Raw genomic sequence first — 9,185 nt, forward strand, 5'->3', positions numbered from 1 at the left:
ACACCAAGTCTCCAAATGCCTTTCAGAACACACTTTTGAAAGTTTTGAATCACAGTATGCAATCTGCAACTTCAAATCATCACAACTATATCAAGATTTCCATACAACACCAAATGGACCACTTGAATTTTTTTTCTGAACCGTCATATGGTTTTGAGTGGCTCACCCAGCTACCATGGACATGTGTGACTGTTGAACACTGTTTAATTAACTAAACTTTTCCTGAGTGAGAGAATTAAGTTATGAAATGTGATGTAAGTGGCCCTTTCTTTCTTTTCTTTTTTCTTTTTGAGACTGCAGCTAGATTCAATAGGGAAGAAATGCAGAGTAGGGGCCTGAAATACACCACTTGATGAATGGCCTGAATCATCGGCCTAAATCATTGCTGGGTTTCTCCCACCACTGTTTTATAAAGTAGCACTGTGCCATCCAAGGAATTTCCCATTACCAAAAAAGATTCTCTTTATTGTGTTTTAATTGGGCTTAATGTAGACTTATTTGAATGCCTTCTTCGTACAAGAGTGCTTCTGAGGTAGTTAAAGCAAAAGATTAATTAAGTCTGGAAATTACTATACTGGACCTATACTGTTTCTCTTTGTCAATGATGGCCACCCTCTTCCCTTAGAAATGAAATCCTTCCTTCTGATAAGAAAACATAGATTATGTCATTTCAACTCTGTCCCTGGCTATATGGGTGATCCCCTCACACAGAAGGACTTACTGTTCCTTTTTTATTTATTTATATATTTTAATTTATTTTTGGATAATTTGACATATGTATACAATGTATTTTGATCATATTCTTCAGCCACCAACTCTTTTTGGAACTCCCCAACCATGTCCCTCTCCCAACTTCATATCATCATTTATTTTAACCTACCAAATGTGATTAGTGCTACCCATGACACAGAAATATGAGAGTGATAGCATTTCTTAGAGATCCACCAAAGCATCCCGGAGTCTGTGGTTTTTGTATTCTTGTCTTGCAAATCGAATGTGAGAAAGTCATGGATGTCTTAGTCATCTATTTCTATGAAAAGACACAGTTGGTTTTGACAGTGCTGTAGATCGTTTGCCTCAAGCATGCTACACAAACACTCTAACACTGACCTACTCAGTCATACCCCCCCCAGAGGTGATTAAGGCAAGATATAAATACAGGAAAACATGTCCAAATTCAGAAAGGAAGGGAGCCTTATTTCCTGAGGTCTGGTCTACCTTTCAGCTGATTAAGGCAAGAAACTTCAGATACCACTGATAAAGGCCAAATTGTCCACTCCAAAAATATATGATATCCAAAAGACATCATGTCAGTAGATAAAGTGTGTTACTTAAGGTCAAAATGATATATAATCTTGCATTTTTAGCACTCTTCTGCCACTTCTATGTCTAAGCATTGTTCTTCATAAAAGTAACTAGCAAATTTGTTTATAGAAGTCTACCAGTGTTTAAAAGGGAAGGGGTTAGCAGCCCTTAGAAATGTAGCTTAAGAGCCACCAAAATTCTATACTAACCTTTTACCAAGACATTTTAATGGGACTTTCCCTTGGAAAGCTCACATCTGTACTTGGATATGGCCTATTATTCCCCCGAGTTCCTCTCTTCCTATTAATCCCTGTGCTTAATATCTATATTAAAACTGTCCCTTAATAAATTTCTGTGCTGACTGGTCCTATGTCAATGTGACATGCATACTAGAATTACTTAAAAGTAAGGGACCTCAATTAAGAAGTTGCCTCCACAAGATCTGTCTGTAATAAATTTTCTTAATTAATGATTGATTGGGGAGGGCCCAAGCCATTGGGTATGATACCATCCCTGGGCTGGTGATCCTAGATTGTGTAAGAAAGCAGGTTGAACTGGGTTTTGATCCTACTGCACATACTGGCTTTGTGGGAGCCTAGGCTGTTTGGATGTTCACCTTAATAGACCTGGAAGGAGGTGGGAGGTCCTTGGACTCCCCACAGGGCAGGAAACCCTGACTGCTCTTAGGGTTGATGAGAGAGGGGGAGTTGATTGGGGGAGGGGGAGGGATATGGGAGGCAGTGGCGGGGAAGAGACAGAAATCTTTAATAAATAAATTAATTAATAAAAATAAGAAAGCAGGCTGAGCAAACCATGAAGAACAAGCCAGTAAGCAGTACTCCTCCATGGCCTCTGTAACAGTTCCTGCCTCCAGGATCCTTCCTTGTTTGAATTCCTGTTCTGACTTCCTCCAGTGATGGACTATAATCTGGAAGTGTAAACCAGATAAACCCTTTCTTTCTAAAGTTGCTTTTGGTCATGTTGTTTCATCACAACCACAGTACATACCTTAACTAAGACGATCTCCAACCTGGCTTCATATTGGCTTTTGTTGGAAATTCTTCTCTTTATAAAAGGTACAGGTGAGTCTTTTCCTTCCTTCTTTTTCTTGTTCCAAGAAAGGAACAAGTAAGGAGAAGTAAATTATGTGTTGACTCCAAGTAGACAAACTCTTGGACAGTCAAGCATTTTAGTAAGCTGTAAAGGGACTTAACCAAGCCAAACATGGACAACTGAGTAGTTCTTTGCTTGTTTATACTAACATACAAACACACACACACACACACACACACACTCACACCAGGAGTTGGATGATAGCTTTGTGTTGGGCCATGCAATCACAGTGATAGGTGTCCATTACCTTATAGGATTCAAGTGAGGGACTTACACTGTTTTCTTGTTCTGGAATGTCTGAGAAGTTCTTAGACCTGGTTTCTGTGGTTGATTTCAATAAACTCATGTTGATTCAATAAATTCATTGAGTTGTTCCCTTTATACTCCCAGGAATAAGTCATTTATCAATCTATGCTGCATGAGAGGAGCCTGATAGATGGTTCAGATTCTGGGTCCATCCAAGTACTTAGTCCCTCCTTCTTCAAAATGGGTTCAAAGGCTGCTTGTAAAATGGAGCCTGCAAAAACACAGTTTTACATGCTTTGAAGTAACTCAGTGTAGGGCATAACATGATCTTTCAAAATTCATGTAGTTCTACATACAATTTCATATGTATAATATCTCATTGGCATCTAAAATCTCCATCCTGTAGTATGCATTCACATAAGTCACAATTTAAAGATAGGAGTGTCTCTGTGCCTGCTGTCAGTGGCTCCAGACAGTTCTAGTTGACCTTAGCTAGGGTTTTTAACATTTCTCTTTGCCAACAGGTTTTTTTTTCTCACCATATGATAAATTTTCAGCCATTGTGTAAAGCCTCTATGTAGTTGTTTCAAGATTGTTGCTGCTGCCTGTTATGTGATCCCCATTTCCAGGGGGTTAGGGGGTGAGAAGATGCAGAAGCAACAACTCAGACTCTAGAATATTCCAATGAGAAACTCTTTATTGTGACAGGGTTGAGGGTTTATATGGGGTTAAGGAAATTAACCTGCCACAGGAACATTTTGGGTTGGTCCTTTTGAAACTGGAAGTCACTATTTGCATGTTGTGATTGGCTAGGAGTGTGCATCATTAGTTACCATGTTTTTGGTTCAATGACAGGTTGTTTTGGCCAATTTTGCTTACTCATTGTGAATTTGCATGTGCTTGCTTGTGCTTGTGCTATTGCCTTGCCTCATCTCACCCTTTTTATCTTATTTTTATTGGGCGAACTAGTGGGAGTTGTACATTTTTATAAACCCACCTTGAGAACCCCACCCACCCAGCATTTTGGGCTGTGCCTGTCTTAGGTTGGATTGCCGGACAGTATCGTAGCCATCGTTGACTACTAGTCCTTGAAGGGTTGGATCTCTGGAAGGTCCCAAGAAGTCAGAAGCAAGGTGAGACTTTTAGGAGAAGTAGAACTTATAAATGGCCTCCTGTATTTGCATTAGCCGAGCATGGACCACATCCCTTGGAGCTTTGGGTCCAGTGTGTTCCCTAGCCATTAACAACTGGAGTATTGCCTTGTTCACTTGCTGTTTTCAGGATCTTAGCTGTAGGAGACACTTAAGCAGAAATATTAGAGCCACCACCACCCCTCCCAAAAGGTACCATACAAGTTCAGAGGGGTCTAGCAAGGATTCTATGCGATTCCATACTTGGCCAAAGAATGTAGTAGATAGGTCCAATGGATGGACCTGTGTTAAGTTCTATAGGTTCTGATTACATATTTACAGCTGGGCAAGTTTAACCCAGGTAAAAGCTTGTGTGAATTTTTAGGGGACAAACAAAATAGCTGATGAAGGAGCCTAGCCTATTCTAGCAGAAGCAAGAACACTGTCATCACCCAAAATTGGTTTTCTTGGCATATCTGTAAAGCCGATAACAACCTGGGGGATGGCATATTTTGATGGTGTGGTATAACTTTTTATCTTTAATTTTAAAGTCTTCTGTCCTGAGGGAAATGATTATCCAGCATGCCCATACTAGACCTAGCAATCGCTTTAAAACAGACTTCCTCTCTAAGTGGTTTGTTGCTTTTTATGGCTTTGCTTATGACAATGTCTCTGCAGTCTATATCTATAACTGTAACTACTGGGTCAGGGAGTACACCAAGTACCATGAGTGGGTACTGACTGGCATGAAGGGCAGCAAATGGTTAATTTTCACAAACTGTTCTGGGAACCTGACTGAGCACATAGAGCATGAGCAACAGAAACTCCTGATTCCACCATGGTACTGGAAGAGGACTTAAAGGTGTTCCACAGTGTTCTCAAGCTAACTCACAAAGACACCAAAATCTTTATTAAGGTTGGTTCTACTGCTGTTCAAGTAACCTGAACAGAGAGAACAAAAGTATTGGGGCAATCTGTCTTTTTAAGTGACATCTACTGTTACTGAAATTGAAGAGATCTGCCTAGTGGATGAGAAGCAGTTCACCTTAGCCATTACAAACCAAGCCATACATACCACTTACCTTCATGTACCAGGAGTGTGAAGCCATTGTCCAGTCTATTATTCGTATCAGTACCAGGTGAGACCTTCTACAGTCTCATGCCCAATGATATCCCTCTTGGCATTAGGGCATTTGGTCTTTGGATGAGCCCGGGGACAATCCCTACATGAGTGGCCAGACTGTCCACATCCCCAGCAAGTATGGTTTGGCAGGGTGGAATTATCATCCTTGTCAAGTTTGCCATTGACCAAGGCATTGATGGAAGCTGTAAGGGTGGAAATGAGCTCATTCTGTGTGTCAATATCACAGACAGCCAAGACCCACTTATGAATATTTTCATTTCTAACAGGTGCAATGATGACATTACAGGTGATGATGTTGAGCCCCTCCCAGGTTAGCTGTTTAATAAGAATATCCTTGTTAGGGCCAGATGGGACACACTTTTCAACAGCATTGGTGATATGGGTCAAAATTTCAGGAAATGGTTCCATAGCCTGCTAGACAAGATTGCAGAAATAGCCTACACTATCTTGGGGTATAAAAAGTTTGAGTGCCTTAAAGGTCCTGTCAGACACTTGTTGGGAATTGGCATGTAGGCCAGTCGTGGATTGTGAGACAGGATCAGTGTATTGCCCATAGTCAGTAAGCATATTAATGGTAATATTAAGTCCACATTGGAAATGTGCATGGGCTTGGGTTTCTGCTGCATCGTCATAAGCAGAGCGCCATTGGGGAAAAACTGAGGGGTTAGGGACTGCCTTCAACATGGAGTACCAATTGTAATTGGTTTGAAGCTGTATGGCCGATTGTCTGAGTACTGGCAGAAAATAAGGAGAATTGGGGTGACATCGGTCGCACTCACACACCCCTGCATGGCTCCCAGCCTGATACCGACCCTGCTGCCACTGTGAGGGCACATAGCTGACAAGGACAACATCACTGGAGCCTCGAGTCCACAGGGACAGGAGGCACCTGGAAGTGCTCAAGCATATTGAAAATGGACTGGAACCACAGATGTTGGACCCAGCACTGACCCTCCTCATTCAGTGACAAACACAGGTGCCTGGCCTTGCCCTGGAAGTTGTAAGTGAGGACATATTCACCGCATCTTGTCTCACTGTGACATACCAGGAAGACACCATGGGAGCTGGTGCCTCCTCCCAGCACTAACTGGGCAGCCTTGAGTTGAGAGAACATGCCATGGAATCAAGGATATTCTGAGAGGGGCTGATCCCTCTCAGAGTCCTCTGACTTTCCCTGGAGCAGGAATGACCCTGTGGTTGCTTCTGGAGTATCCCTGGGAGGGTAGGGGCTTGAGAGAGGATGAACTATCCCTGTTGGGTGCTCTCCTCAATGGGAATATGAGGGGGCAATTTCAGAGGAAACAGTTCCATTGACTCAAAGTGGAAGGCAATAATGGAGGCAGAACTAAGGGAGAAGAATGCTGACTGCCGATCAGAAAGACCCTCGTAAGCCCCTTGCGAAAGGCCATCCATACTCACGCTGGGTCCCAGTAGCAGATCCTGGCTGGGCAGAATCTCTGAATGATTCAAGCAGGGCAACTCCAGGCTGCCAGTGACAGCCTTTGTGACGAAGGAGGTTCAGGGGAAGGGTCATGGGACAGGGACTGATAGCAAGTCAGAGTCCTGGGCTTAGGTTCTCCCGGATGTCAGATAACCAGGCCTTCACATGAAGTGCATCAGGGGACGTTGCACCATTCATGATGGGCCCCAGGAGGAGTCTGTGAGGAGGGACAGCAAAGACTAAAGTAAGCAGAAGACACGGGGTGAGTGGCAACAACTGCATCCCGGTCCCCATGCTCAGCCCCGGGGTCAAGTTAGTAAATGTAGTCGCCATCTGAGAAGAATGTTCCAATCTTGGAAGGGAAAAGGGATTCAACCACAGTTGAACAGCCAAAACCTTTCTGTGAATTAAGAGACTGGCCACTGCCCAGATTGCTCTTAACTGGTGTTCGCTTAACCTTATTAGTTGAGAGGAGAAACTAGGAGAGGAAGTCCCACAGTCCACACTCTGAAGAGCCGAAGAGCTGTCGGGACTCCCTGTAAGGCAAGGGAACCTTCAGAAAATCCTGGAGAGTGGCCCTGGGCAAAAGTTGCCAGTTGCTCTCGGGCCTTGCGTTCCAAGTGTGCTGCTTATAGTGAGGGACTTCTGTGGCTTGTTAGGCCATGGTTGTATGCTCACATGGTGTCCCTGGGTGAAAAGGACCTGTTAGAGGGTCCTTTGTTGGTTCCACCAACTGGGTGGTCAACCCTTATGTGGAGGTACCAGGATGAACTGAGTTACAATGGAGAGTTCCTAACCAAGAAGAAAAACAGGGGAAAGAAAAAAGGTAGGGATAGGAAAGAAAGCCCCAACTCACCAAGGGTTTAGAAAACTAAAGTAAGTGTCAACTCATGAAAACACCTGAAGGGGACAAAATCAAGGGGCGATGGATCGAGATAGAGACAGAGACCCAATTTGGAGCAACGGACTGAGCTCTTAAGGTCCAAATGAGGAGCAGAAGGAGGGAGAACATGAGCAAGGAAGTCAGGACCACGAAGGATGCACCCACCCACTGTGACAGTGGAACTGATCTATTGGGAGCTCACCAAGGCCAGCTGGACTAGGACTGAATAAGCATGGGATGAAACCGGACTCTCTGAACATGGCGGACAATGAAGGCTGATGAGAAGCCAAGGACAATGGCACTAGGTTTTGATCCTAATACATGAACTGGCTTTGTGGGAGCTTAGCCTGTTTGGATGCTCACCTTCCTGGACCTAGATAGAAGTGGGAGGACCTTGGACTTCCCACAGGGCAGGGAATTTGGACTTCTCTTCAGTATCGAGAGGGAGGGGGAGGGGAGTGGGGGGAGGGGACAATGTGTGGGAGGAGGGGAAGGGAAATGGGAAACGGGGAGGAGGCAGAAATTTTAATTAAAAAAGAATAAAATAAAAAAAAAGATGACAGTGGAAAGTCTAGATGGGGACAGCAGCCAGGGAAGCAAGCAAGAAAGAAAAATGCCCAAAAGTGATGGAGGAGGGTCTATGTGTTACTTTCATTGGTTAATAAAGAAACTGCCTTGGCCTTTGATAGGATAGAAAATTAGGTCGGCAGAGTAAACAGAACAGAATGCTGGGAAGAAGGGAAGTGAGACAGACGCTATAGCTCTCCTTTCCAATATGGACGCAGGTTAAGATCCTTCTGGTAAGTCACCACCTCGTGGTGCTACACAGATTATTAGAAATAGGTTAATCAAGATGTGAGAATTAGCCAGTAAGAGGCTAGAGCTAATGGGCCAAGCAGTGTTTAAAAGAATACAGTTTGTGTGTTGTTATTTGGGTGTAAAGCTAGCCGTGCGGGAGCCGAGCAGGAACGCAGCCGGCCGCTTCTTCTACACAAAAGAAGGCATGGAGGAACCAAAAAGCAAGCAAAGGAAGGTCCATCCATGTCGGGCACCAGTTTTAGTTGTTGCGAGCTTGCTGCTGCTGCCTGTTGTGTGATTCCCATTTTCAGGGGGGCAGGGGGTGAGAAGGTGTGAAGGCAATGACAGACTTGGAGAGATTCCAGTACAGAAGCTCTTTATTATGAGGTTAGGGGTTTGTATGGGGTTAGGGAAGTTAAGCTGTCACAAGAACATTTTGGGTTGGTCGTTTTGAAACTGGCGGTCACTGTTTGCATGTTGTGATTGGCCAGGAGTGCCTGTCATTAGTTACCATACTTTCCGTCTACTGACAGTCTGTTTTGGCCAGTTTTGCTTAATCGTTGTGAGTTTGCATGGCTTGCTTGTGCTTGTGCTACTTCCCTGCCTCACCTCTACACTCACTCTCTGACTCATTCTTCTGCCTCATGATTCTTATTTCAGTGATACCAATATTCCACATTATCCAACTTCTGATAGCTGTAGGACTTCTGAAGTTGCTATATACAAATCTGGTTTTAAAAAACATGCATTTAAAAAGATACTTGTAATTTTAAAAAATGATAAAAAATAAAATAAAAGTTGACTCCTCTTTTTGGCTAACAAGGTAACTTAAAAGAGGGTGAAATTGCAGAATTTCTATCTTCATTCTGTCTGTGCTTTAGCTAAAGGCCCAGAGATAAATCAATGTCATTAACCTTTCTTCTTGGGTCACCTTGAATTCCAGAAAGAGCCAAACATAGCAGGACAAATGCTGTGCTAGTTAGTTTTTGTCAACTTGACACGAACTAGAGTCACCTGGGAAGAGGGATTAAGGAATTGCTTCTAGCAGATTGGCCCATGGGCAAATTTGTGAGGCATTATCTTGATTGATGACTGATGGAGGAGCACTATAGGCAGTGCCACCGC

At 43.5% G+C, this 9,185-nt stretch overlaps 1 pseudogene; it reads right to left on the reverse strand.

The window, feature by feature from the left end:
• Positions 1-5,352: 5,352 nt before the first annotated feature.
• On the reverse strand, positions 5,353-6,712 carry LOC130868555 (SH2B adapter protein 1-like; annotated as a pseudogene).
• Between the last annotated feature and the right edge of the window lie 2,473 nt (positions 6,713-9,185).

The sequence above is a fragment of the Chionomys nivalis genome, chromosome X (genome assembly GCF_950005125.1).
Source record: "Chionomys nivalis chromosome X, mChiNiv1.1, whole genome shotgun sequence".
NCBI classification, from domain to species: Eukaryota; Metazoa; Chordata; class Mammalia; order Rodentia; family Cricetidae; genus Chionomys; species Chionomys nivalis.